Source organism: Phyllostomus discolor, chromosome X, assembly GCF_004126475.2.
Source record: "Phyllostomus discolor isolate MPI-MPIP mPhyDis1 chromosome X, mPhyDis1.pri.v3, whole genome shotgun sequence".
Lineage (NCBI taxonomy): Eukaryota > Metazoa > Chordata > Mammalia > Chiroptera > Phyllostomidae > Phyllostomus > Phyllostomus discolor.
Genome location: NC_050198.1, coordinates 94,593,456 through 94,619,936, shown reverse-complemented (window position 1 = coordinate 94,619,936; position 26,481 = coordinate 94,593,456). Strand labels below are relative to the sequence as shown.

The 26,481-nt window shown below is 41.0% G+C and overlaps 1 protein-coding gene and 1 long non-coding RNA gene across 2 annotated transcripts in view; both read left to right on the top strand.

Annotated features, from left to right (window-relative positions):
• NHSL2 (NHS like 2) overlaps window positions 1-26,481 on the top strand; it is a 234,318-nt gene that overhangs the window by 95,019 nt on the left and 112,818 nt on the right. The gene's annotated exons all lie outside the window — the stretch shown is intronic.
• Window positions 1,725-25,984, top strand: LOC118498405. The gene is made up of 3 exons (XR_004900891.1): window positions 1,725-1,935; window positions 20,715-20,723; window positions 25,933-25,984. It is a non-coding gene; the product is annotated as an uncharacterized LOC118498405 (long non-coding RNA).

Sequence of the window (26,481 nt, the reverse complement as noted above, 5' to 3'; positions counted from 1 at the left end):
GTGTTTTGGGAATTTGTGTTTGTCAAGTAATTGATTAGTTCCATCAAAATTCACAAAGTGTGTAGAGTTGTTTTTAGTCTTCCATTATTATCCTTTTGATGTCTGAAGGGTCTGTAGTGATAATCATTTTGTTCCTGATATTAATAACTTATGTTCTTTGTCTGTGTGGAGTTTGTCAATTTTACTAACCTTTTCAAAGAACCAGCTCTTTGTTTTATTGATTTTTCTCTAATTGTTTTTGCTGTTTTCAGTGCTATTGATTTCTGCTCTTATTTTAAATTTCCTTCCTTGTGTTTGCTGTGGTTTTATGTTATTTATTGTTTATTTTATTATGGATTTATTTTTATTTCTCTAGTTCCTTTTTTGTGCTAGCCAATATCTTTTCATTTTCTTCTCTATTTTATTGTTGTTCTATTACAGTCATCCCATTTTTCCTCCATTGCTCTCCCCTGTCCCATCCACACCTTCTTTTTCTAGTTTCTTAAGGTAGGAACTTAAATGATTGATTTGAGACCTTTCTCTTTTTTATTGTTGTTCAAGTACAGTTGTCTCCATTTTCACCCCACCTTATTGTGCTATAAATTTCCCTTTAAAATTGCTTCATACAAATTTTGCTATGTTGTATTTTCATTTTCATTCGATTCAATGTATTTTTTTAATTTCTTTTGAGAGTTCATTTTTTAAACATTTTAAAAAAGATTTTATGTATTTATTTTTTGAAAGGGAAGGGAGGGAGGAAGAGAGAGAGAAACATCAATGTGCAGTTGCTGGGGGCTGTGGCCTGCAACCCAGGCATGTGCCCTGACTGGGAATCGATCCTGCCATGCTTTGGTTCACAGCCTGTGCTCAATCCACTGAGCTACGCCAGCCAGGGCTGAGATTTCATTTTTAACCCATGGATTATGTAGAAGTGTACTGTTTAGTTTTCAAGTGTTCATATATTTTCCTCTTATTTTTCTGTTATTATTGATTTCTTGTTTGATTTCATTGTGATAATGGAACACAGTCAATTTTACTTCAGGTTTTTAAATTTTTTTATTTGTAATTCTTTTTAAAAATTTTAATTGTTGTTCAAGTACAGTTTTCTGCCTTTTACCCCCATCCCAGCCCACCCCCCAGCCCTCCTCACTTCCTTCCCATCTCCACCCCACCTTGTTATTGTTCATGTGTCCTTTATACTAGTTCCTTCAAACCCTTCCCCACTTCCCTTGAAATTCCCTCCCCTCTCCCCTCTGGTCACTGTCCATATGACCTCACTTTTAACAGGAATCTAATCAACAAAACAAATAAACAAACAAAATATAACCAAAGACACTGAAATTGAGAGTAGACTGTCAGTTTTTAAAATTTGTTGTGGTTTGTTTTATGGCACAAGACATGGTCTAACATAGTCTGTGTTCCATGGGCACTTGAAAAGAATGTGTATTCTTCTGTTGTTGGATGGAGTGTTTTATAAATGTCAAATTTGATCCTGTTGGTTGAGGGTCTTGTTGAGTTCTTGTATATGGTTGCTGATTTTCTCCAGGAGGTCTATCCTAATTTCTCACTCAGCCTTCTCTGACATCACCCCAGCAGGGTGGTTTGCAGAACCTGGTTACAGTTTAGCAAGGGTGGCAATCTATGTTTTCAACTCTTCCTTTGCAGATGGTGTTGGGAATGGGGCCACATTTGTTTTCTTATCTAAAATGGTCTGTCTTGCAAGTCTACCTCTTTTTCTGGTCCTTTGGTTAGAGAAACAGGCGTTTTTGTCTTTGCTTTTGTTTCTTGTCTTGCACCTATTGGTATTTCCAGGTTGCAAGCTTTTTAAGCTTTGACTTTGGGATGTAGGAGGCAAAACGGAAATTCAAGGAACTTACTGTCGTGTCATTTCTTGAGTCCTGAGTACTCTTGCTGGTATGCCTTTTTTTCTTCACCTTTCAGAATCACTCTGTGTGTGTGTTTTTTAAAATTTATGATGATCAGGGGGTTTAGCTGTACTTAGTGTTTAGTTTAACTTAGTGGGAGAAATAGGAAAACATATATCTACTCCATCTTCCCAGAAACAGAAGTCCTAACTTATGCCTTTAATATATTGCATAATTTTATAGAGTATGACTTTGAAGATTTTAACTATTTTCCTATTTGATGAATACAGATTGTTTCTAAATTTTGATGGCTGATATTCCAAGAAATATCAATTCAATAAACATTTGTGTACATCTGCAATAGATATTTTAGGATAGATGCTAAGAAGCAGAGTTGCTCGATAATGGGGATGTGTATTTTACACACTAATAGATGTTGCCAAATTCCTATCCGCAATGGCTATACTCCACCTAGCAGTGTATGAGAGTAGCAGTTTTGCTCGCCTCCATGCCAACACTTGATGTAATCAAACTTTGAATTACTGATGTGATGTGTGAAAGATGGTATCTGATGATTGCTTTCATTTGCCTTTCTTTGATTACTAGCTGTTGAACATTTTTTCAAATGTTTATTGGCCATTTGGAACTCTCCTTTTGAAACGAGTGACCATATTTTTTGCCATATTTCTTCTGAGTTTTTGCCTTTTTATGGATTTACAAAATAATATATTAATTTATATATAATATATATTGAAAATAATATATTTCTATCAGATTATTATTTAGTTTTTTCACTTTATTGATGGTATCTTTTGGATAAGAAGTTTTTTTGATGTAGAGTCAAATTTATCAATCATTCTTTCATGAGTTTTGTGTTGTTTATGTGTTTTGTGACCAAAGTCACAAATATTATACATCTACATGTTTCTTATTGTGGTTACAGGTATGTTTTATTTAGCATATTTAGTTGTTTGAGATATCTGGAGTGTGTGTGCATGCATGTAATATAAAGTAGGGATATAATTAATTTTTTTTCCAAATGGAAAGCCGATTGTTCCAACACTAATTATTGAATAGAACATAGGACTGGCTTGTAAATGCCACTTATGTTATTTATTTAATATCTTTACATGATCTGGTTTGGGAGCTCTCTGTTCCTTTTCACTTGTGCACTTACCTATTTCTGTGCCAATACCACACCTCATTAATCATTATTGATTTGATACCTGTATACAAATAATCCTTCATTGTCCTTCCCCCAAAATTGTTTTAGCTTTTCTTGTATATATTCCCTTTTATATGGATGTTCAAATCAGTTTGTCAGGTTCTAAAAATTCCCACAGAGATTTGATCAAGATGGCAATGTCCTTATATATTAATTTAGAGAGAATTGACACCTTTTCTTCATTTTTCCACACAATTTTTCCTCTTTCACAAAGGACACTGTAGCCCACATAAAAGATATTTAGGGGCTAAAGAACCCATACAAGTCCCTCCCGCCACATTTGTTTCTATGTATTTGTGAAAGGCAGTGCTTTAGGCTCCAAGGTAAATCTAGGGGTAGGCAAAAGTAGGTTAAATAACAGTCATCACTATCTAAAAGATAAATCATAAGTAAGAATATGAAATAATACCAATAATAATGACAATACAAATAAATAATACAATAATTAATACATAAATAGTAATACTAGAATAAACTCTGTTTTGCATAGTCAAAACTGTAAACCTACTTTTCCCCACCCCTGTATTTATTGTTTTAATTTTAACTCTTATTGAATACATTGGGGTGACATTGGTTAAAATTATATAGGTCTCAGAAGCACAATTCTATAATACATCATCTGTATATTGAACCCACCCTTGTATTTATTAGAAACATGGGCTATTGACACTGGGTCTATTGTTTCAGTGGTACTTCCAAAGTGGGGGCAACTTTTTTTCTGATCAGAAAAAAAACCAAACAGAACAAAACTCTGGCTTGATAACATTTTTCTGGACTTCAAGGAAGACAGTGAGGAGTGGATGAAACAGGCAAACAACATATGGTAACATTAGGAGACAGTAGGGTGATGATTTTCTAGTCACGTGAGCCCAGGATGACAGCAAGTATGAATGGTGGAAGGTGGAAAGTGCTAGAAATTAAGGGTGGTCCCCTACTTCATGCTTGTGTCTATGGGGTGGGGTCCTGAGGAACTATGGGAGCACCCAGTAGGGTGCTCTCATCAATTGTGTCCATCTATACATGGTATGTAGGGGAAGAAGGGCTGAGTTGGTAGCTGGGACTATTGGGCTTGATATTCTGGATAGACCACAGTGTGGGTTTGGAGGTGGATCTACCTACCTTTGGGTCCACTGCCAATGTAATACTCCCTAGTTCTGTGGAGTTTCTGTCTTGTTGGGGGTTCTGATAATTTACCTTTGTATAAGAATGGCCCATTCTCTCACAATAGAGCCATGATGCCCTCCCAGTTGTGTATTCATTCAGTGTTACTAACTGGCAGCAAGTACTCACTGCCAGTTGCACAGTTCCTGATGCTTGACCTAGGGGTGGGGCTGCCAGGGCAACTCAACCTACCCACTCAGGGGCTGCAGCAAACTGGGAGTCCAGAAAGATATTCAGTAAAGTTAGGCTGCCTTGGAATTTAGCTGGAGCCCTCTAAACTTTTCTAAAGAAGGAAGTGGAAGCTGGTTTAGGTGTTCTTTGGCATGCGCAGATGCTGTCTGGACAAGTAGCTCTGTCCTTACTGATGACAGGACAGACATTGCTCCTCTCATGAAGTGAGAGGTCATCGTTTCCAAGGCAAGAGTGGGGCCTGAACCACCAGCACCACTTATGGATCTTAGCTTCTAAGAAGTAGGACAAAAGATCACTCTAATAAAAAAAGGCAAAATTGAGTGCAGTAGCCTTTTCAAAATCCAATCTATCATTAAGTCTTTGCTCTCCCAAATACCTCTTGGATCTCTGTACCTTTCATTTTTTCCCATTTTCATGACTGATGTAGACTTTATTGAGTGCTACTGAACTACCTCAGGCACCAGGCCTCTGATTTATTTTCCTTTGGTGCATCTTCCTAACTCAAAGCTCTGATCTTGTCTCTGCTCCATGATAAAGCATCTTTACAGAATCAAGCCCAATACCCACATGACTTTCTTCTTAAATGCCATTTATAGTTTTAGTTGTCTTTCCAAAATGGTGAATGTTTATTATAGTGCTTGACTTTCAAAGTCCTCTATGATGTGGTCCAACCTTCCTTTCCTGTGTATGCATGTGTGCGCACGCCCTGTTGTGGCTAGGAGCACAATGTACTTGATGCTGTGGAAGGCCAACTTTGAACTCTTGAGCTACATATAACCAGTTAATCTCATCCCTCATCTACTTCTTCTTGCTTGACCCTGGCCTTCACTTCATCTTTCTCTCGTCCCCCACTCGTGTTCAGCCTGTGTCACAAAATGACCCGTATTCGAGGTTAATGGTGAAGAGTCAATGAGAGTGGAAGTGACCCGGACTTCCAGCCATGGAAGCTTCCACGATGCAGGGGTTTGGGCCGAGAAAGGCCCGGGCCAGGGGAGCAAGGTGCTGTTGCACTACTGCCATCTGGGGCCGCTTGGGGACTGCTTTCTGTGTGCAGAGCAGCTCCGCTGACTTGGTGCGTCACCCGGAGCGTGCAGAGGCGGTGAGGATGTGCGGGTGGCTGGTGCTGGCGCAACCTGCGATGAGTCACGGTCCCTCAGCACCGCCGGAACAGGCCCCGCCTGCGCGCCTCACCCCACCCTGCATCACAGTGCAGCCAGCCCGGCTCCCGGCAGAGGACGCTGCAGTGCAGCGGTTCCAGCTGCCAAAGGCAGGCGCTATCTCTAGTTTTCTAGGAAAGATCCTGGGGCCCAGGGTGGGGATGGGTGGGGAATATCTCTGCAGTCCCAGTGGCGGCTTTGATTTTAACAAAACGCTTGTTTTTAACACAGAAAATATGTGTAACCCAAAACGATCGCTTCATATACAGGGCGATGGTCTGACAGGGCTCTAATGAAAAGTCCCTCTTCTTGCTCATCCCAAGCCTTTGAGCAGGGACATAGGAAGCTAGCGACTTCCCCACTCTCCCCAGAGAGAGCCCCTGATAGGGTAGGTCTCCTCTTTCCAAAATAGATCTGCCTAGGGACCTTGATTTTCTACCCTCTGACACTTCCCACCCGAGGTGATGGAGGTAACAAAGATTTAAGCTGACTGCAGTGAAGGGCAGGAGTAAACGCTCTAGTTATTAGGGGACCAGGGTTTCAGTGGAGGCTCCATCTCGAAGTTGCTTTATAACTTTGGCCATTTCATTATTCACTCATTAAGAAGACATTTCCCTTTGTCCACAAGGCACTGACTGTAGGGGAAATGGAGGAGGTCAAACCCATGAACAGACAATTACCTCAATCTTAAAACAGCTTATGCCTCACACAGGGCCCCACACATAGGTGATCCATAAATATGTACTGAGTGAATAAATACAGTGATTTAATCCCTACACCCTAGAGAAGGGATTTTTGGCCACCAATGCATCTTAGGTGCCTAGAAAAGTGCCTGACACACAGTAGTTGCTCAATGATTTTGTGAAATGAATGATAAAGGAATACATTGAGTGTTTCATGAGCACAGAAGCACCTAACCCCCAAGAACAGTGATGTTTGAACCAAGCCTTGAGAAACAGTGAGTGTTAGGTAGGCATATAGGGCCACAGGAGAGAGAGAAGAGCCTGTGCCAAAGTACAGAGCCCAGTGTCATCATCACCTCTCTGTGCCTCAATTCCCTCCTATAAGAAGAAAAGGACAAGGATGGTCCTGTAATCTCTTAAATTCTTCTACTTGTAAGATTCTCTGATTCTAGCAATGAATTCAGTTATGCAGTGTAGGGCCTGACCAATGTTGGACAGCCTTGCAGTCCAAGAGATTCAGGTTTTGACTTTTGACTCAGTCTGGTGTCATAATAATTAAGGCTTGATGATCTTAGTCACCTCTTTTCCATCACCTTGCTCTGCCTTTCTCCTTGGAAATCTCCCTCAAATCCCCAGGCAATAAATTAGACACCACAAAAGTCAGCACTTATTTGTATATTGCCATGATTTTTCTTTGTATTAATTTGGGTTTTGAAAGACAGCCTTTGTTAATTACAAATTTTTAAACTAAGGTTAATTATGGGCAAAACAGAAAAGTACAGAGAAGAAAAAAGCCACTCATACTTTTCACTACCTGATGTAGTTCCTTAAAGGCTGGTTATGTCTTTATTAAAACACACACACACACACACACACACACACACAAACTCATACAACTACATGGTCACAGATGGCTGTCATATGTGTGAGTCTTATGTTCCGAACGAAAGCATGAGCTGGGGGCAGTTCTCGCATACCCTCTTATAGTTGTATTTCTGATGCAAAGAGATGTAGACTAGGACCCCAAAACTCTGATTCTTTAGCCAGCTATAGACCATCATACTACATCCTTAAAGACCATACTACTCAGAGGACTTTTAATTTTGAGGTGGGGTTCTGGCCCTAAACCACTATGTGGCCTCCTGGCCCTGCCTGTTGAGCTAGAGTTAGGCTACATTACATAGGGGCCACTGGGCCTCCTTTGGTCCAGATCAGAGACAGTGTTGAACAGCCTTCTGTGGGGCATGTGGAGGGGCTGCTTGGAAACTTGCTTCCATACCTGCCTGAAGAGGACCACACAAATAAATCCATGACCCTAACTTACTCAGTTTCCCTAGTCCCTCCCATTATGAGCTCCATCCCCAGCACAGTGGCCTCTTTTTGTGTCCTTTTTGTTGTTCAGTACATGATCCATAGACCAGTGTCATGAACCTCTAAATGATGGTTGTATATTAAAATATAAGGAGCAAAGTGTAAATTCTATTTCAGAAGATCTGGGATGGAACCTGAAATTCTTCATTTTCTAGCAAGTTCCCAAGTATTAGTGATATAGCTGGTCATGGCCCACACTTTGAGTAGCAAAGATGTACAAGTTTCTTTTGCCCTCCCTTGTCCTCCCTGACTGAAAGTGATAGCGCAGGAGAGGTCCTGAGTGTTCCCAAAAGTTAGAATGTATAGACACATACATGCACATGCACACAGACACAGTTGAAGGCTATGTCTTGGGTGTTGAGTAAATGTTTGATGAGTGAATGCATGAAATCAAGTAGTGAAAAGACTTAAGTCTACACTCCCACCCCTCTAATGGCTTTGCCCATTTCAGTGGTGATATCATCAGCTTCTCAGTTACCAGATGGATTTGGTTCCTTATTCATTTTTGCCTTGGCTTTGTCTTTCCTTTCTCAGTGCTTCTATTGTCATTCAGATACTTTTTATCTATCCCCTGCCTTCAAGTCTCTGGTCCCTTTCTTCTCCAGTCTACTAATGAGCCTCTGCAGCTCTACACCAGGCCTTGAAAAAATATTTCCAGAATCTTTATTTTCTGCTCTGAACCTCTTTTACTACCTTTGTGTGTCTAGGTCTTGGAAACAATATCTGGTTTTCCTGATGGCCCTGTTAGAGCCTGTTACTTAGCTTGCTTAGCACGATGCCCCATTTGATCTGAAATGCTGCCTCCATGACCTGACCTGCCTGGCCCTTGCACCCACCTGCTTTTGCATTCCAGCCTGGTTACAGTGCCCCAGGCCCCTGCTTGACCTGCAGGGGAAGTCAAACATGGCAGCCTGGTACTCTATTCACATATTTCTATTACTTTATATAGCTTGTCTTCATAAGTATACTCTAAATTCTTAGAGGGCAGGACTCTCGGAGTCTTTTCCCTCTTTTTATCCTTTGCCACACCAGCATCTTCCTTCATTCAGTCATTCATTTCTCAAAGACTGAATGTCTATGTTTTGCCAGGTCTGATACCAGGTGATGGGGCAGCAGAGGGGAGGCAGACATGATCTAGTATATTCTAAGAGATTCAAGGCAGAGAATCTCTTATTGAACAGAGAAGTTCAATAACATGAAACTGGAAAACTGATTTTGGGCTCAGGCCAGTGGAAATATTTGTGAAAATGGTTGGTGACAAAGGCCTGCCCATGCCTAGAACAGATAAGGAAGGAATTCTGGCTGGTAAATACTGGAGGCCAACCTTAGGGGCCTTGGGGAACAGTGGGAGAAGGAGATGGAGTATTGTCTGCTTTTTTCAAAATGAGCACATAGAAGGGGAAATAGCAATTATGGTCTTGACAAAAACAGTATTTCCAGTTGTTACCCAAAACAATAGGATTTGGTGGTGTAATTCTCAGAAGTGGGTGATGTAATGTGAATAGCACTGAACTGAACTTCTTCCTAGAACTCAGGCTCTATGACCCTTTGACCTGGGTTGCAGGGCCTCTTGCTCTTGATCAGACATTGGCTTGTTCCTTTCCCCTAGAGCAGCCTGTTTCTTCTTCTCTGACATGGAAGGATGTGGAGCAAGGTGGTACGTGAGGAACTTGGAGCTATGAACTCTAAGCTTCCTCTGAGCTCTTGACATTCTTGATATGTGACAGGAAGACAAGCAGAGGGTAGGAAGGCTTAATCAGCAGAGCAGACTAGAGTCAGAGAAGTGCATTAGGAGTGCAGAAGCAGAGGATCTGTCCCCAGGACAGCCATGTGGCCTGGAGAGGGGCTGATGGATTGGTGACATATTTAGAAGGAAATGTATCTGACAAGAATTGTCAACTGACCAGATGGTAGGTAGCTAATAAAGAAATGAAAGAAGATGGAGATTTAGCTCTAACCCAGGAGGACTGAGTGAGGACAACCTGGGTCCCAGGCTCCTGCAAGAAAACTGCCATGTGACCTTAGACAAGTCCTTACCTCTTTTTTCACATTTTTAGAAGATTTTATTTATTTATTTTTAGAGAGAGTAGAAGGGAGGGAGACAGAGAGAAACATCGATGTGTGGTTGCCTCTCACATGGCCCCGCTGGGAAGCTGGCCCACAACCCAGGCATGTGCTGTGACTGGGAATTGAACTGGTGACCCTTTGGTTCACAGCCATCACTCAATCCAGTGAGCTACACCAGTCAGGGATCCTTTTTATCACATTTTTTATTGTTGTTCAAGTACAGTTGTCTCCATTCCCCCCCCACCATTCACCCCCACCCCAGCCATCCCTACTTCCTACCCTTGATCCTACCCACCTTTGGTTTTGTCCATGTGTCCTTTATACATGTTCCTGAAAACCTTTCCCCTTTTTTCTTCCATTATCCCCTCTCCCCTCCCATCTGCTTACTGTCAGTTTGTTCTTAATTTCAATATCTCTGGTTATATTTTGCTTGCTTGTTTGTTTTGTTGATTAGATTCCACTTATAGGTGAGATCATATGGTATTTGTCTTTCATTGCCTGGCTTATTGCACTTAGCATAATGCTCTCCAGTTCCATCCATGCTGTTGCAAAGGGTAGGAATTCCTTCTTATTTTCAGCCGCATAGTATTCTATTGTGTAAATGCACCACAGTTTTTTGATCCATTCATTTACTGATGGGCACTTAGGTTGCTTCCAACTCTTGACTACTGTAAATTGTGCTGCTATGAACATTGGAGTGCATAGGTCCTTTTGAATTGATGTGTCAGGGTTCTTAGGGTATAATCCCACCAGTGGAATTGCTGGGTCAAAAGGCAGTTCCATTTTTAGTATTCTGAAGAAATTCCATACTGTTTTCCACAGTGGCTGCACCAGTCTACATTCCCACCAACAGTGCACTAGGGTTCCCTTTTCTCTACACCCTCTCCAATAACAAGTCCTTACCTCTTTCTGGGCCTCAGTTGCCACATCTGTACAGTGGAGGGGTGGCTTTGATCCTCCCAAACTCTCTTCCTGACCCATGACAACTGCAATAAGTTAAGGAGTGCTTCAGGTTTCCAAATTGCCCTTTGGCTTGTTAGAAGTTTGTAGGCAAATTCCAGATTCTTAGATGGGAAGCCCGAGGTCATGGCAGAACCTTCTAGACATGCAGTGCTTAGGGCAGCTGGTGGGGGGCAGGGGGGTGGGGGGCAGTATTTGAAGTCATGAGTGGGGCTACAGGGAGAAGCCTTGGGGACTCTTCTGAGGTGAAGTCTGAAGGTGGGCAGTTCCTGAAAAGAAGGTTGTTTCTTGGCCTCACAAAATGTGGCCTTGCTTGTGTTTTAAAGGAGGCATTTAGCATACAAATGGCATGGTATTATGCATGCTGTTGAGTCATCTTTGCATAGGAGGGAACTTGGACATAGGACTTTGCCATGGAGTTTGAATAAATGAACTCTGCATCCTGATCTATAGAAGTCCATTTGCAGATAATAAGAGCTAACAGGTAAAGAGCATCTGCCACCTGGTTGGCCTGGATCTAAGCACTTTGCAGGAGTCCATTAACTCATTGCATCCTCAAAGCAACCTCCATTTTACAGATGAGGAGACAGGTGCAGTGAGACTAAATAGGCTGACCCAGTTCACACAGCTAATGAGCTGAGAAGCAGTCAGACCTGTCTCGTGAGCAATAAACCACAGTGCTATTAGCAGCATCTGTGACTGCCACCACTAGAATTACAGCTCTTTTCATATCACATTACTGTTGTTGCCAGTATCTCAAAAAAGGCATTTATGCTCATCACTACCTCAAAATTATGGCAGTCATTAAACCCACTGCGAGATCGTATTATACTGAATGTGTTCATCAAGGAGCACATATGACTAGATTGTAAATTGCATTTCAGTGTACAGTAATCAGTTTCCTTTGCAATCTTGAGTAATTTATTTAATGCATTTAAAAGCATTTTTTTTCCTGAGAAAGGGTTCATAGGCAGCACCAGACTGCCACACAGGTCCACTGCATGCCCTAGGAAGCATGCTTGTGGGGGCAGAAAACATGCCAAGTGTGCACACTGAGCAGTGCTCCGGGCCAGGTGCTTTACCCACGTGCTCTCACTGCATCCCCAAGGTGTTGGGAATGTGCTGTGGTTATCCCACTTGACTCCTGGGGAGATCAGGGCTAGTGGGGAGGAGAGCTTTGTCTATAGTTACCATCAAGTAAGTGGCCAACCTGGGACATACATCCAGGTTTGTTGCTGAAGCTGTCTGTCTTTCCTGGATGATGAATGCCAGCCCTCAAAGCACTCCCCTGAAATACAAATGACTTTGTTAGTCTCAGTGCATGTCCTTACCTGGGGTATGGAACAAGGGCTGTTCCAGGGAGGAGAGGAGTGCCAGAGAGCAGTACCAGGTTTGATGCTTGGCAGCCAGGGTGATGTGGCCTAATGGCTGACAACGAAGGGCCTGAGTTCAAATTTGAGCTCTGTCCTTATGCACTCTTGGACCTGTAGCTCAACCTCTCGATTCCTCAGTGTCCTCGACTGTAAAATAAGGATAATGACAAGAGCTCCTAGGGTTGTCACGAGGATTCAGTGGAGTAACACACAAGGCCCTTGACGCTGCACCCGGCACTACGGTGTGAGCCATTGACATTATTTCTCCTAAGAAAGCAATGTGTGGAGGGAACCTGATGTTTCTGGAAGAACATTAGGAGATGCTGACCCTTTGTCCCTCCCCATATCTATTATCTTGTCATCCTTGCTCTGATTCCCTGATGTGAGAAGCAGTGGGAACCCCAAAATCTGTATTTCACACCTCTGACTGCTCACTGGGACCTGTGGGGAGTTTTTACAGTGGCAGTTTCCAGGGCCTGCATTCTAACATGGAGATAACTAAGAACCATGACCTCAAAAGGTGACAGGGCTTTGTGCTGCTCTTTGGGGACAACAAGGAAGAAGGAGAAAACTTGGGGACTATGCCCTTCTCTGCAGACAAGATGAAAAGGAACAGAAGCCCAGGTGTGGAAAGGAGGCAGGCAGCTTTCAGGAGGAGAGGAGCTGGAGCCTACAGTCAGAAAGTGCTATGGAGAAGCCACCAGAGCCAGAGCCAGGCCCCAGGCCCTGCCAGGCCAGTGGCCTAGCTGGTTTTCCAGCAAAAGAAAATGGGAAATATGGCAATGAGGGGAAAATGAGGATGTGTTCACAGCCTCTTTCTGCGCCCTTCCCTCCAAGGGTAGATCTTAACTGTTCCATTAACACTTTGTAAGGAACACAGAAGACAATCTATTCCTCCCCCTCCCCTGGCACATAAGCAAAATGGTTTCCCATCTACCTACTCACAAGCTCACACCTGGACCCTTCCCTCACCCAACCCAGCAGAATTACCCAGCTCTATTCCATGTAAATATTTGGTGACAGAGCAGAGTAACACAGTGGAGGTCAGAGACCAGGCCCACAAAGCTGCTGCCTTCAGTTGTAGCAGGACAATGAAACAATCTTGGAGCTCAGCAGGGCTGTTATTATCCTTGCATGTAATAAGAAAGGAAACCATGGCCAAGAGGAGGAAAGAGACTTGCTCATGGTGACACAAGAAGTGGTGTTAGAGCCAGGACTCCTGGTCCAGAGATTGTTTTCTCACACCCACCTGCACACTTCAGCTTTGGCCCCTAATCTGCCAGTCCTGGGAAACAGACACATTTCCCACCATGGCCCTGTGGCTCTAACAGGATCTGTCCAGTCACCCAGCAGAAGTCTGGAGTTGGCTGCTCTGATCTCAAATAAACCTCCAGCTCTAGGTCTGAAAGGGTGGTGGATTTGGGGTTTTGTGCTTGTGTTGCCTTCCTCCTGTGTTTTGTCCTGGGACATATTTTAGCCAGGTGAGATTTTCCTTGCCCACCCTTCACAAAAGTGGAGACTATGTCTTTAAGAAAGGACGAGTCAGAGCCACAGGGATCAGTTTCAAGCAGCCCTCAGAAGGCAAATCTGGATTGAGTTTAGGAAGAAAAAAGAAGGGGTTAGCTTTGGTCCTGCCTCCTTTCCTTTTTCTCCTCTGCTCGTCCCTCCTCCAGCCTTAGTCTGGAAAGTCAGTTAACTTGGCCAGGAGGTTACAGAGTCCAGGGCTTCCCCAGCAGCCTTGTCCTCTCACCTTGTCCCTCCTCCAGCTCCCGAGCACACGATCTGGAGGACTGCTGGGCAAGTTGCTGGAATGAGTAGGTACGTGATCTGGACATTTTAACCTTCGCCCTGTCAGTGAGGTCTGTGTAGTGTCCAACACAGACCTGGTGGGAGGTGGGAGGGGGATCTCCAGGACCTCTAAGAACATTAGTAACTGAGTCAGGAAGAAGATGGGTGGGCTTTGGCCACATTCCTCTCGGTGACTCCACCAAGGGCTTTGTGTTCAGGCATCCGTAGGCTCAGACAGAGGCCTGCCTGGTCCATTCAGCCAACCCCTCCCAACCCCAACCCTGGTGAGTTGCCTACTGAGCCCCTTGTGGGTGGGAGTTTGGAAGTATTGAGTTTTCTGCTACTACTGCAAAAAAATTGACACTGGAACGGTGCTAGCAGCCCCATAAGAAAGTCAGATGGGAACATGTTCAGCCCCACCCATCTGTCTGTCTGTCCATGGTACTCTGGTGGCATGTAACCTCTAAGATGAGGTGAATGGGATTCAGGCTGCTCAGGTTGCATGTGCAGTGGGCCAGGAGCCATGCAAGGTCTTCTTGTGCTTGTTTTCAACTTTGTGGGTGACTAAAAGCAAAGCTGTTAGTTTTTAAAGACTTCAGTTTATACTTCATGAAAAAGGACTTAATGTTCCTTGGCTGAAAGGGGGAAGCACAAAGAAAGAGGCAGAGAAAGCACATTGGGCTGGTGATAGAGACTGCTGTGAGCCCAAGAATCTTTTCCCCATACATTTTAGGATTCACCTATGCATTTATTTATGCATTCAACAAACACCTGTTAAATGCCTATTGGCACCCACTGCTGGCATAGGGAAACCCTGCACCCCAATATGGTAGCTGATCCCTCCACCTGACCTCCTTCTCCAGGTCTCTACTCCGCCCTTTCCTCACCCACATCCTGACCCGTTTAACAGGGGAAGAGGCACCAGCTTCTAATGCACTCAGGTGACCTGATGAGGACAAGATAAGTGCTGACGTTGTTGGCACTAGACTGGGTACATCTCACCTGACAACAGTCCCTCTTGAAAGAGACTTGGGCCTGGGTCCCAAATGTGATCTCAACCACTGGGAAGGACTTTGAAGGTCAGGAACCAACAGGGACCTAACCACACCTAGACAGAAGGGGAAGTCTGAGCCTTCTTTGGATATTAGGGGTAGAGCTGGGCTCCTGATTAGGCTTTTAGCTTCATATGTGGGCCAAATGTTGGTTGGATTTGCCAAGACCATCTGACGACTTTGCTGTTTGTGACTTAAGCAAGTTGTCATAATCTGGGCAGGAGGCATGCTGGGATCTCAGCCACCTAAGCTGTTAAGGAAATGGTGGGGTTGGGAATATTGGTTCTTGGGTAGTCTTTTGGGTGTAGAAGGTTTAGGCATGGCACAGACTGGTTCAGGTGTGTGTGTGTGTGTGTGTGTGTGTGTGTGTTATAAGAAGTAGTCTCCAGGAGAAAAATCCTGGCAAAAATCAGGCAGGAAAGTATAACCCTATCCAAGTAGGCTTGGGATTCAGGGCTGGACTCATGACTGCCAGGTAGCACAAGGGCCCCAATAATATAGTGAAAGAGCAGTGAGGCCAGTGCCAGTGCCTGCTTTCCCTGCTAGGGGAATAAATGAGAAGGGGTGAATGGATGGGTGAGCCTTATGACCTCAGGTGAGGAGGGGCTGGGTGGGACCACCAGAAGCTACTGCCAACCTACTTAAAAACAAAGCCTCATAGCAACATCTGTCTACATTGCACTCTGCACATTTGGGTTTGTGCTGGGCTTATATAAAGGGTTATTTCTGAGTTTGGAAGGGAGATGGGGAATAGACTGTGATTTTCTGCTGCTGTCATGGTAACACTCTGCAAACTTATCTTTGTCCATCTTTCAAATCCCACTGTGGCTTCTCCTGCCATCCCAAGAAGGGCTATAACTGAGCTGGACCTCCTGTTCCAGCGTGGAGGCCCTCTGCCCTCTCACGGACTCAGCCCAGGATTACGGGCTCTGCTTGAAAACTGTCATTCCTTGGCATAAAGCAATTGTGCCAAGCAATTTGTACATCTGGGTGGCTGGGAAGAAGGGGACAAAGAGGGGGTTGTGTCAGGAAGGCTAAATGCCAGCTGACATCCTAGAGATAAAATAGGGAGCTGGGCCTTCCCATCTAGAGAAACTTCATGGAAGAAGTTTAGTAAAAGGTTATTTCATATACTTCTGAGGTATATTTTTTGAGAAGTATTTAGTTTCCTCTCTCTTTTTTCTATAAGTCTGATTGTCTCGGGGAGGGGAAGCACGGTTTTTGTACTATTTTTTTAAAGTGGAGAAAATTGCCCCTTAAATGTAAAGTTGAGTAATTCCAGTAAAAAGATCCAAGTGAATGAGACTTCTGCCCAAATATGGGAAAATATCCATCCATCTTTCCACTTAATTAGAAAAATAATCCACTGAGTAGTGAGTCATGCTGCCCTTCAGCAAACAATGCCATCCTTAGCCACAGAGCCAGGAATAACGTAGGTGAGAGGTGATAGCAGCCACAAAGAAGAAAAGACATAAAGAGACTCAGATTCTTGATGCCAGCAGCTGTTTGGAACACCTTTGGCCCCTCCTGTACAATAGGTAATGCACTGAACTGGGCTCCATGACCTGTGACACAGATCAATACAGCTAGGGTGCGTCTTGATAAGTGGGATCCCTTCAGGGGGTGTTCAGGATCATGTCACAGCTCTTTACATAGTCTGGGAGTTATTATTTATTGAGGAAAACATAATACATCACATTGCATAAAGTATACTAATTATAAATGTGCAGCTTAATGAATTTTTACATATGTATACATCTGTGTGTAACCACCATCTAAACTCAACATACAAAACATTTTCAGTACTCCAGAAGGTTCACTCGGAGTTCTTTATTTCCATGAACCAAATTGCTGCAACTGAATGTTTGTGGTTAGTGATGTGCTGGTAAATGTTTAACAACCACTTCTGGTGTGTGTAGGGGGGTACCCTGGTTTGCAGTGTTTGCCAATTTTTGTGGTGTAAATATTCCTCCCACTATGGCTGATTTGAAGCTATGAACAGTTTAACAACTGGCTTGCAAAATTCTGAAAATTTAACAATTGCCTCATGTAAGCCAGAGCAAACTGGCTCCCGCACTCCAGTGGGATCAAAGAGAGCCAGCCCAGCCTGGTTGGGTGCAGCTAAGAGTGGGCTGCCAAATACTTCCAGGCCTAGCTAGACCCCTTATAGAGGAGAGAATTGTTCACAATATAAAGCAATCTCTAACTTCCATCATCTACTCACCAGACATCAATTGTGTACCATGTGGCAAGGGCTAGGGTCACAAATATACCTAAACCATGGTTCCATCTTGTAAGGAGCTTACATAACTTAATACTTCTAGGAAGAGGTAGACATGTGGAAGTATACAAGGGCTATCCAGAAGGTATCCAGCCAGAATAGAGAATAAATATCTCTATTCTTCAATAGAGATATTTAATGAAGAAGATGTAAGAAACATTGTACATGTTTCAATGTTTCTCATTCTCTGAGACAATGATGCCTCAGTCACCATCCAAGTAGGCACCTTGGACTTCACACAGTTCTTCCAATTGCCATCAGTTGCCCCGTCATATTTTCCTGAATCTCATTAATGGTCTGAAATCTCTTCCCTTTCAAAGGTGATTTTAGTTTGGGGAAAAGCCAGAAGTCACAGGGCACTAAATCTGGGCTGAAGGGGAGCTGAGTCACCTGGGTGATTTGATATTTCTCCAAAAACTCTGCATGAGACAAAGAGGGCACATTGAGCTGGTGTGTTGTCATGATGAAGCTGCCAATCACCAGTTGCCCATAGCTGCAGCTTTCTGAACCATCCTAATAGTTTCTGCAGAGGAATGTTCAAGCTCCACACAAAAATCGATGCAGATTCATTGCTGTACTTGCCCACTCATTTTGCATGCCATGGCTACACAGGACACATATTCACTCAGTGTCTATCACCCCCCACTGACTAGTACGGTGAAGATGTCATTGTTCATGCATGCTCATTCTTTTTTAAAGTATATTTTATTGATTATGGTATTACAGTTGTCCCATTTCTTTTCTGCCCTTTATTCCCCTCTGTGATGCACACCCTCCCACCAGCTTTCCCCCCACTTAGTTCATGTCCATGGGTTGTACACATAAGTTCTTTGCCTTCTCCATTTCCTATACTATTCTTTACCTTCCCCTGTGTATTTTGTACCTACCATTTATGCTTATTCCCTGTACCTTTTCCCTCATTCTCCCCCATCCTTCTCCCCACTGATAACCCTCTATATGATCTCCATTTCTGTGATTCTGTTCCTGTTCTAGTTGTTTGCTTTGTTTTTGTTTTTGTTTTTGTTTTAGGTTCAGTTGTTGATAGTTGTGAGTTTGTTGTCATTTTACTGCTTGTATTTTTATCTTCTTTTTCTTAGATAAGTCCCTTTAACATTTCTTATAGTAAGGGCTTGCTGATGATGAACTCCTTTAACTTGACCTTATCTGGGAAGCACTTTATCTGCCCTTCCATTCTAAATGATAACTTTGCTGGATAGAGTAATCTTGGATGTAGGTCCTTGCCTTTCATGATTTTGAATACTTCTTTCCAGCCCCTTCTTGCCTGCAAGATTTCTTTTGATAAATTAGCTTATAGTTTTATGGGCACTCCTTTGTAAGTAACTCTCTCCTTTTCTCTTGCTGCTTTGAAGATTCTCTCCTTACCTTTAGTCTTGGCTAATGTAATTATGATGTGCCTTGGTGTGTGCTTCCTTGGGTCCAACTTCTTTGGGACTCTCTGAGTTTCCTGGACTTCCTGGAAGTCTATTTCCTTTGCAGATTGAGGAAGTTCTCCTTCATTGTGTTTTCAAACAAGTTTTCAATTTCTTGCTCTTCCTGTTCTCCTTCTGACACCTCTATAATTCGGATGTTGAAATGTTTAAAGTTGTCCTGGAGGTTCCTAAGCCTGTCCTCATTTTTTTCTGAATTCTTGTTTCTTCATCCTGTTCTGGTTGAATGTTTATTTCTCCCTTTTGCTCCAAATCATTGACTTGAGTCCTGGTTTCCTTCCCTTCACTGTTGGTTCCCTGTATATTTTTCTTTATTTCACATCACATAGCCTTCACTTCTTCCTCTATTTTGTGGCAGTAGTCAATTATTTCTGTGCGCATCCTGATTACCAGTGTTTTGAACTCTGCATCTGATAGTTTGGCTATCTCTTTATCTCTTAGTTCTATTTTTGAAGGTTTGTTCTCTTCTTTCATTTAGGCCATATGTCTTTGTCTTGGCTCACCTGTTAACAATATAACTCAATCATTGTTATTTTGTAAGGGGCAGAGCCTTAGGTATTCACCAGGGTGGGGCAACCCAGGTTGCTGCATTGTGGCACTGTATGTGGTGGAAAGGGTCAGAGAGGGAACAATGCCACTTGCTCAGCTCTTGACTGGCTTTCAGTAACTTCCCCCACTAGCCACAAGCAAATTGGGCCCTTCTGGTGCTGATTCCCTGGTGGGTGGGCTGTGTACATTCTAGGACCCCATGGGTCTCTTCAACAAACTCTCCTGTGAGGCTGGGAATTTCCCCCACCACCAAAGCTCCCACAGGTTTTTACCGCCAGAGGTTTGGAGGCTTTCTCTTCCCACACTAGAACCCTCCATTGTGTGGTCTGTCTTGCTCCCCACTTGTTCCTCCCAGTTTATCCACATGCAAATACGGGTCCACCGCTTTGCCCACCCAATCCTCCAGCCACTGCCTTGCCACGCATCCTCTCCAGCCTGGCTGCCCATCTCTGTCCCTCCTACCAGTCTTGATGAATGTTTCTTTTTTTAATTTCTTGCTTGTCGGACTTCAATACAGTTCAATTTTCTGGCAGTTCTTGTTGTTTTTTGGTTTTGATTTTTTTGTTGTCCTTCTTTTGGTTGTGTGAGGAAGAAAAATGTATCTACTTACACCTCCATCTTGACCAGAAGTCCATGCATGCTCATTCTAGTCCATTCTTATTGGCTGCCAGATTACACTGATGTTGTGCAAACCATTCTTGTTATATTAACAATGTCTGGACTTTTTCCAGACAGACCTTGTATATGCAATAAAGGATTTTAGGAGTTGGTGTAGGAGACTATATGGGAATTATTGAGGTCCCTGAAGTGGGTCCATTTCTGCATTGGAATCTGAAATGCCTTTTTTACCCCACTATACTTTAGGAAGTGTCTTCATTTTGAGGAAAAGAGTAGCAGACTCATACATGCCTGTTTTGGATTTTGATTCACCTCTTCCAGGCAAGTCACTTAACCTCTCTGAACCTCAGGTGTCTCATCTTTAAAATGGAGGTAATAGTAGTACCTGCCCAACATTATTACTTTAAGTATTAAATCAGACTGAAATTTATGTGTAACATTTAGCACACATACACATTTACCAATTATTTAGCTTCGATTAGGGGTTATTAACTACTAACATGGACAAGCTCTGAGCCTGTCTGAGACTCATTTTCTTCATCTGTTCAATGAGAATAAAATGCCAATCTTGTCAGGTTTGTGTTGAGAACTAAATAAGATTATGTATATGAATTGTCTGGCCCAGAGCAGGCACCCAACTAGTGCTGGTTTTCCTCCCCTCCCTGCTTTCTGATATACTGACTTATACCCTCTCTTGAAAAATTCCAGCTCTGACATCTCAAGAAATAAATACATCAAGTAAATACACCAACCTTACATTTTAAACTTTTGTTTTAAAGTAAAATAAAATATTATAGAGTCACAGGGAATTGCAAAAAAAAAAATTGTACAGCAGGTGCTGTGACCCTTCAGCCAATTTTTGCTGATGTTGACATCTCAGGTAACTGTAATATGATAGCAAAGCCAGGAAGTTGATATTGATACAATGCACAGAGCTTTATTCAGATTTTGTTAGTTTTACATGTACACTGTGTATGTGTATGTGTTGTGTGCATATGTCATTTTATCACATGTAGATCTTTGTAACCATCCCCACAATTGAGATACAGAAATGTTCAATCATCACAAGATCTCCCTGGTGCTACCTCTTGGTATTCACACCCACCCATTACCAACTCTCCCCATCGCTAACTCCTGGCAACCAAGATTCTATTCTCCATCTAGATGGTTTTGTTATTTCAAGAATGTTATATAAAGGAATTCATATTGTATACAACACTTTGGGACTGGCTTTTTTCCCCATTTAACATAATTTTCTTGATGTCTTTGCAAGTTTTTGTGTCTATCAATAGTTTGTTCCTTTTTATTGCCAAGTAACATTTCATGGTATGGATGTAACCAGTTTGTTTAACCATTCACCTGTTGAAGGACAGCTGGGTTGTATCCAGTTTGAGGCTATTAGGAATAAAGCTGCTATGAACATTTCTGTAACAGGATTGTCTATGAACATAAGTTTTCATTTCTCTGGGGTAAATGCCCAAAATTGCAGTTGTCAAGCTGTGTAGTAATCACATGCCTAGTTTTTAAAGGAATTATTAAATTATTTTTCCAAAGTGTCTGTATCATCTCATACCCCCACCAGCAGTGTATGAGGGCTCCAGTTTTTTGGCAATCTTACCAGCCTTTGGTGTGATGACTATTTTTTTTAATTTTAGCCATTCTGGTAGGGATGGTATAGCACTGTGATCTTAACTTACATTTCCCTAGTGGTTAATGATGTTGAACATCTTTTCATGAGTTTATTTGCCATCCACATATCCTCTTCAGCATAGTGTCTTTTCATGTTTTTTCCTATTTTCTAATTGGATTATTCTTTTTTTCTTTTTTTTTTTTTTTACTGTGGAGTTTTGAAGAGTGCTTTATGCATTCTAAATACTAGTCCTTTATGGCATATGTGGTTTGCAAACACTTTCTCCCACTCTGCAGTGTCTTTTACATTCTCTTCACATGGGCCTTTGCAGAGCAAGAAAATTTAATTTTGATGAGATTCGATTTATAAATTTTTCCTTTTATGGCTTATCCTTTCAGTGTCAAGTCCAAGAACTCTGCCTAGCCCTGGATAACAATGTCTTTCTCTGTTTTTTAAAGTTTTATAGTTGTATGTGTATGTTTAATTCATCATCCATTTTGAGTTTGTAATGTTTTTGTAAGTTGTGAGGTCTTAGGTCAAGGTTCTCCTTCTTCTTTTCCTCCTCCTCCTTCTTTGCCTGTGGATGCCAATCTGTTCAGTACATTTGTTGAAAAGACTCCTTCCACCATTGAATTGCTTTTGCACGTTATCAAAAAATCAGTTTGGTGTATTTTGTGTGTCTGAGTTCTCTATTCTGTTCCATCAATCTGTTTATCCATTCTTCTACCCATACCACACAGTCTTGATTAATGTAGCTATATAGTAGGACTTACCACTGAGTAATTTCTTCCACTTTATACTCTTCTTTTTCAAGATATTTTTAGCTATTTTAGGACCTAATGCTTTTCCACATAAATTTTAGAGTAAGGTGGTCTACATTTACAAAAAAAAAACCCTTGTGGAATTTTTATAGGAATTGCATTAAACTTATAAATCAATTTGGGAAGAATTGACATCTTTACAATGGTAAGTCTTCCAACCCATGAACATAGTATGCCTCTCCATTTATTTAAGTCTCCTTTGACTTCTTTCCCAAACACTTAAGTAATTTTTAGCATAAAGATCCTGTATAAGTTTAACACATAAGTATTTCCTCTTCTTTGAAACAACTGTAAAGATATTATGTGGTTTTAATTTGGTTCCTACATAGTAAATGTAGTATACAAAAAAGCAATTGATTTTGTATTGTACAGCCTCACTGGACACATTTGTTAGTTCTAAGGTTTTGTATAGATTCCTTAGGATTTTCTATACAGACAATCATGTCATCTCCAAATAAGAACAGTTTTATTTCTTCCTTTCCAATTTGTATGCCTTTTATTTATTTTCCTTGCTTTATTGCAATGGCTAAAACTTCCAACCCTATGTTGAATAAGAGTTATAAGAATAGACATCTTTGCCTTGTCCCTGATCTCCAAGGAAAAGCAGTCAGTTTTTCACTGATAAGTTTAATATTAGCTGCAAATTTCTTCTTGTGAGTGATTTTTACTAAATTGAGGGAGTTTATTCTCTCTTCATAGTTCATTTTACATTATTTTTATTTTATTTTTTACATTACCATTTATCTACCCTATACCCTCTTCCACCTCTACCCACCCCTTCTACCCCCTTGCAATCACCATGCTGTTGTCCATGTCAATGAGTTCTTTCTTTCCTTTTTTCTTATTTGCTCAATCTCTTCCTAGTTTTCTGAGTTTCTATCATGACTGGGTGTTGCATTTTGCCAAATGATTTTGCTGTATCAATTGATCTGATCATATTATTCTTCTTTAGTCTGTTGATTTGATGGATTACATTGATTTTCCAAATATTGAACAAGCCTCGAATTCCTGGAATAAACCCTCACTGGTATAAAATAACCACTTGGTCATTGTGTTTAAGTCTTTTTATATATTTCTGGATTGTGTTTGCTAATATTTTGTTAAGCATTTTCTATAGGCTTTATTTTTGCACTGTCTTTGTCTAGTTTGGTATTAGTATAATGCTGATTTCATAAATGAATTAAGGAAGTGTACCCTACTTTTCTGTTTTCTATAAAGGATTGCATAAAAATTGGTGTTAATTTTTCTTTCAGTGTTTGGAAGAATTTTGCAGTGAAACCATCTGGCAATGGAGACATTTTTTTTTTTTGGAGACTTTTAAAATTCTCAATTTTCTAAATCATTATAGGACTAGTCAGATGATCTATCTCATGATTAAAGTTTGGGAGTTTATGGTTTTGAGGTCCATTTCTTCTAAGTTGTTGAATTTATGAGTGCAAAATTGTTTATAATATTTGCTTATTATCCTAGTAATGGTTTCAGGATCCGACTGATATCCCTGTTTCATTCCTGATATTGGTGACTTGTGTCTTCTCTCTTCTTGACTTTTGTTAGTTTTGCTAGAGGTTTATAGATTTTCTTAACTTTTTAAAGACCCAGCTTTTCATTTCATGGTTTTGTTTGATTGCTTTCTTATTTTCATTTTTATTGATTTCTGTTATTTATTATTTCCTTCATTCTTCTTGCTTTGGATCTATTTTTTTTCTTCTACTTTCTTGGGGTAGGAACTTATATTATGGCTCCGGGGCCTTTCCCCTTTTCTAATGTAAGCATTTACTACCACAAATTTCCCTCTAGTCACTGCTTTAGCTGCATCCCACAAATTTTGATATATTGTATTTTAATTTTTAATCAGATTGATGCAATTTTTAAAATTCTTTTCAATTACAGTTGACATTCAATATCATTTTATATTAGTTTTGGATGTACAGCATAGGGGTTAGACAATAATACAAAATTTACGGTTTGATTCCCCAATAATTCAATTACTCGCCTGACACCATACATAATTATTACAATATTATTGACTATCTCTTAGGCTGAATTTCACAGCCCCATGATTATTTTGTAACTATCAATTTGTACTTCTTAATCCCTTTACCTTTTTCACTCATTTCCCGCCCCCCCAACCCCTTCCCTTCTGGCAACTATCTATTTGTTCTTTGAATCTATGTGTTTGTTTTTGTTTTGTTTGTTCATTTATTTTGTTCTTTAGATTCCACATATCAGTGGAATCATATGGTATTTGTCTTTCTCTGACTGATTTATTCACTTAGCAAAATACCTTCTAGGTCCATCTATAGTGTCACAAATGGTATAGTTTTATTTTTTATGGCCAAGCAATATTTCATTGTATGTATGTACCACATCTTCTTTATCTACTCATTTATTGATGGGCACTTGGGTTGCTTCCATATCTTGGCTATTGTAAATAACACTGCAGTGAACATAAAGGTGCATATGTTTTTTCAAATTAGTGTTATAGATTTCTTCAAGTGTATACACCCAGAAGAGGAATTGCTGAGTCATAGTGCAGTTCCATTTTTAATTTTTTGAGGAACCTCCATACTATTTTTCCACAGAGGCTCCACCAATTTACATTCCCATCAACACTGCATAAGGATTCCCTTTTCTCTACATCTTGACCAGCATCTGCTGTTTGTTGATTTATTGATGATACCCATTCTGACAGGTGTGAGGTGATATCTCATTGTGGTTTTAGTTTGTATTTCTCTGACAATTAGTGATGTCGAGCAACTTTTCATATGTCTATTGGCCATTTGTATGTTCTCTTTGGAGATGTCTATTCAGGTCCTCTGCCCATTTTTATATTGGATTGTTTGGTTGGTTTTGGATTATATGAGTTCTTCATGAATTTTGTATATTAACACCTTATTGGATGTGTTATTAGTGAATACCTTCTTCTAATCAGTAGGCTGTCTTTTTTGTTTGTTGAAGGTTTTTTCGCTATGCAAAATTCTTTCAGTTTGATACAGTCCCATTTGTTTATTTTTTAATTTTTTAACTCTTTTTTTATTGTTGTTCAACTACAGTTGTCTCCATTTTCCTCCCACCACTCACTCCCACCCCAGCCATCCCCACTTCCCACCCTTGATCCTACCCTCCTTTGATTTTGTCCATGAGTCCTTTATAGGTGTTCCTAAAACCTTTCTCCCCTTTCCCACCATTACACCCTCCCACCTCCCCTCTGGTTGCTGTCAATTTGTTCTTAATTTCAATGTAACCTAAGTGCCCATTGGTAAATGAATGGATCAAAAACTATGGTACATTTACATGATGGAATACTACACAGCAGAAAGAAAGAAGGAACTCCTACCCTTTGTGACAACATGGATGGAACTGGAGAGCATTATGTTAAGTGAAATACACCAGGTGGTAAAAGACAAATACCATATGCTCTCACCTATAAATGGAACCTTATCAACAAAACAAATAAGCAAGCAAAATATAATAATTTGTTTCTTTTATATTTTGTTTCCCTTGCTTGAAAAGATATTTCAGAAAAAATATTATTAAGAGAAATGTCAGAGAGTTTACTGCCTATGTTTTTTTCTAAGAGTTTTATGGTTTCAAGTCATACATTTAAGTCTTTGATCCATTTTGAGTTTATGTCTATATATGGTGTAAAAGGTGGTTTAGTTTTATTTTTGCGTGTATCTGTTCAGTTTTCACAACATCATTTATTGAATAGATTATCTTTTTTTAAAGATTTTATTTATTTATCTTTAGAGAAGAAAGGGAGGGAGAAAGAGAGAGAGAGAAACATCAATGTGCGGTTGCTGGGGATCATGGTCTGCAACCCAGGCATGTACCCTGACTGGGAATCGAACCTGCGACACTTTGGTTTGCAGCCCGCGCTCAATCCACTGAGCTATGCCAGCCAGGGCTGAATAGATTATCTTTACCTCATAGTTTGTTCTTGCCTCCATTGTCATAGATTAATTGACCATGTAAGTGTGGGTTTATTTCTGGAGTTTTTATTCTGTTCCATTGATCTATGTGTCTATGCGTCTGTTCCAGTGATCTATGTTTCATACTATGCTGTTTTGATTACTATAAGCTTGTTCTATTGCTTGATATCAGGTTGCATGATGCCTCCAACTTTGTTATTTCTCAAGATTGCTGCAGATATTCAGGGTCTTTTGTAGTTTCATATAATTTTTTGGATTATTTCGCCTGGTTTTGTGAAAAAAAAAAAAAAGCCACTGGTATTTTGATAGGCATTGTGTTGAATCTATGG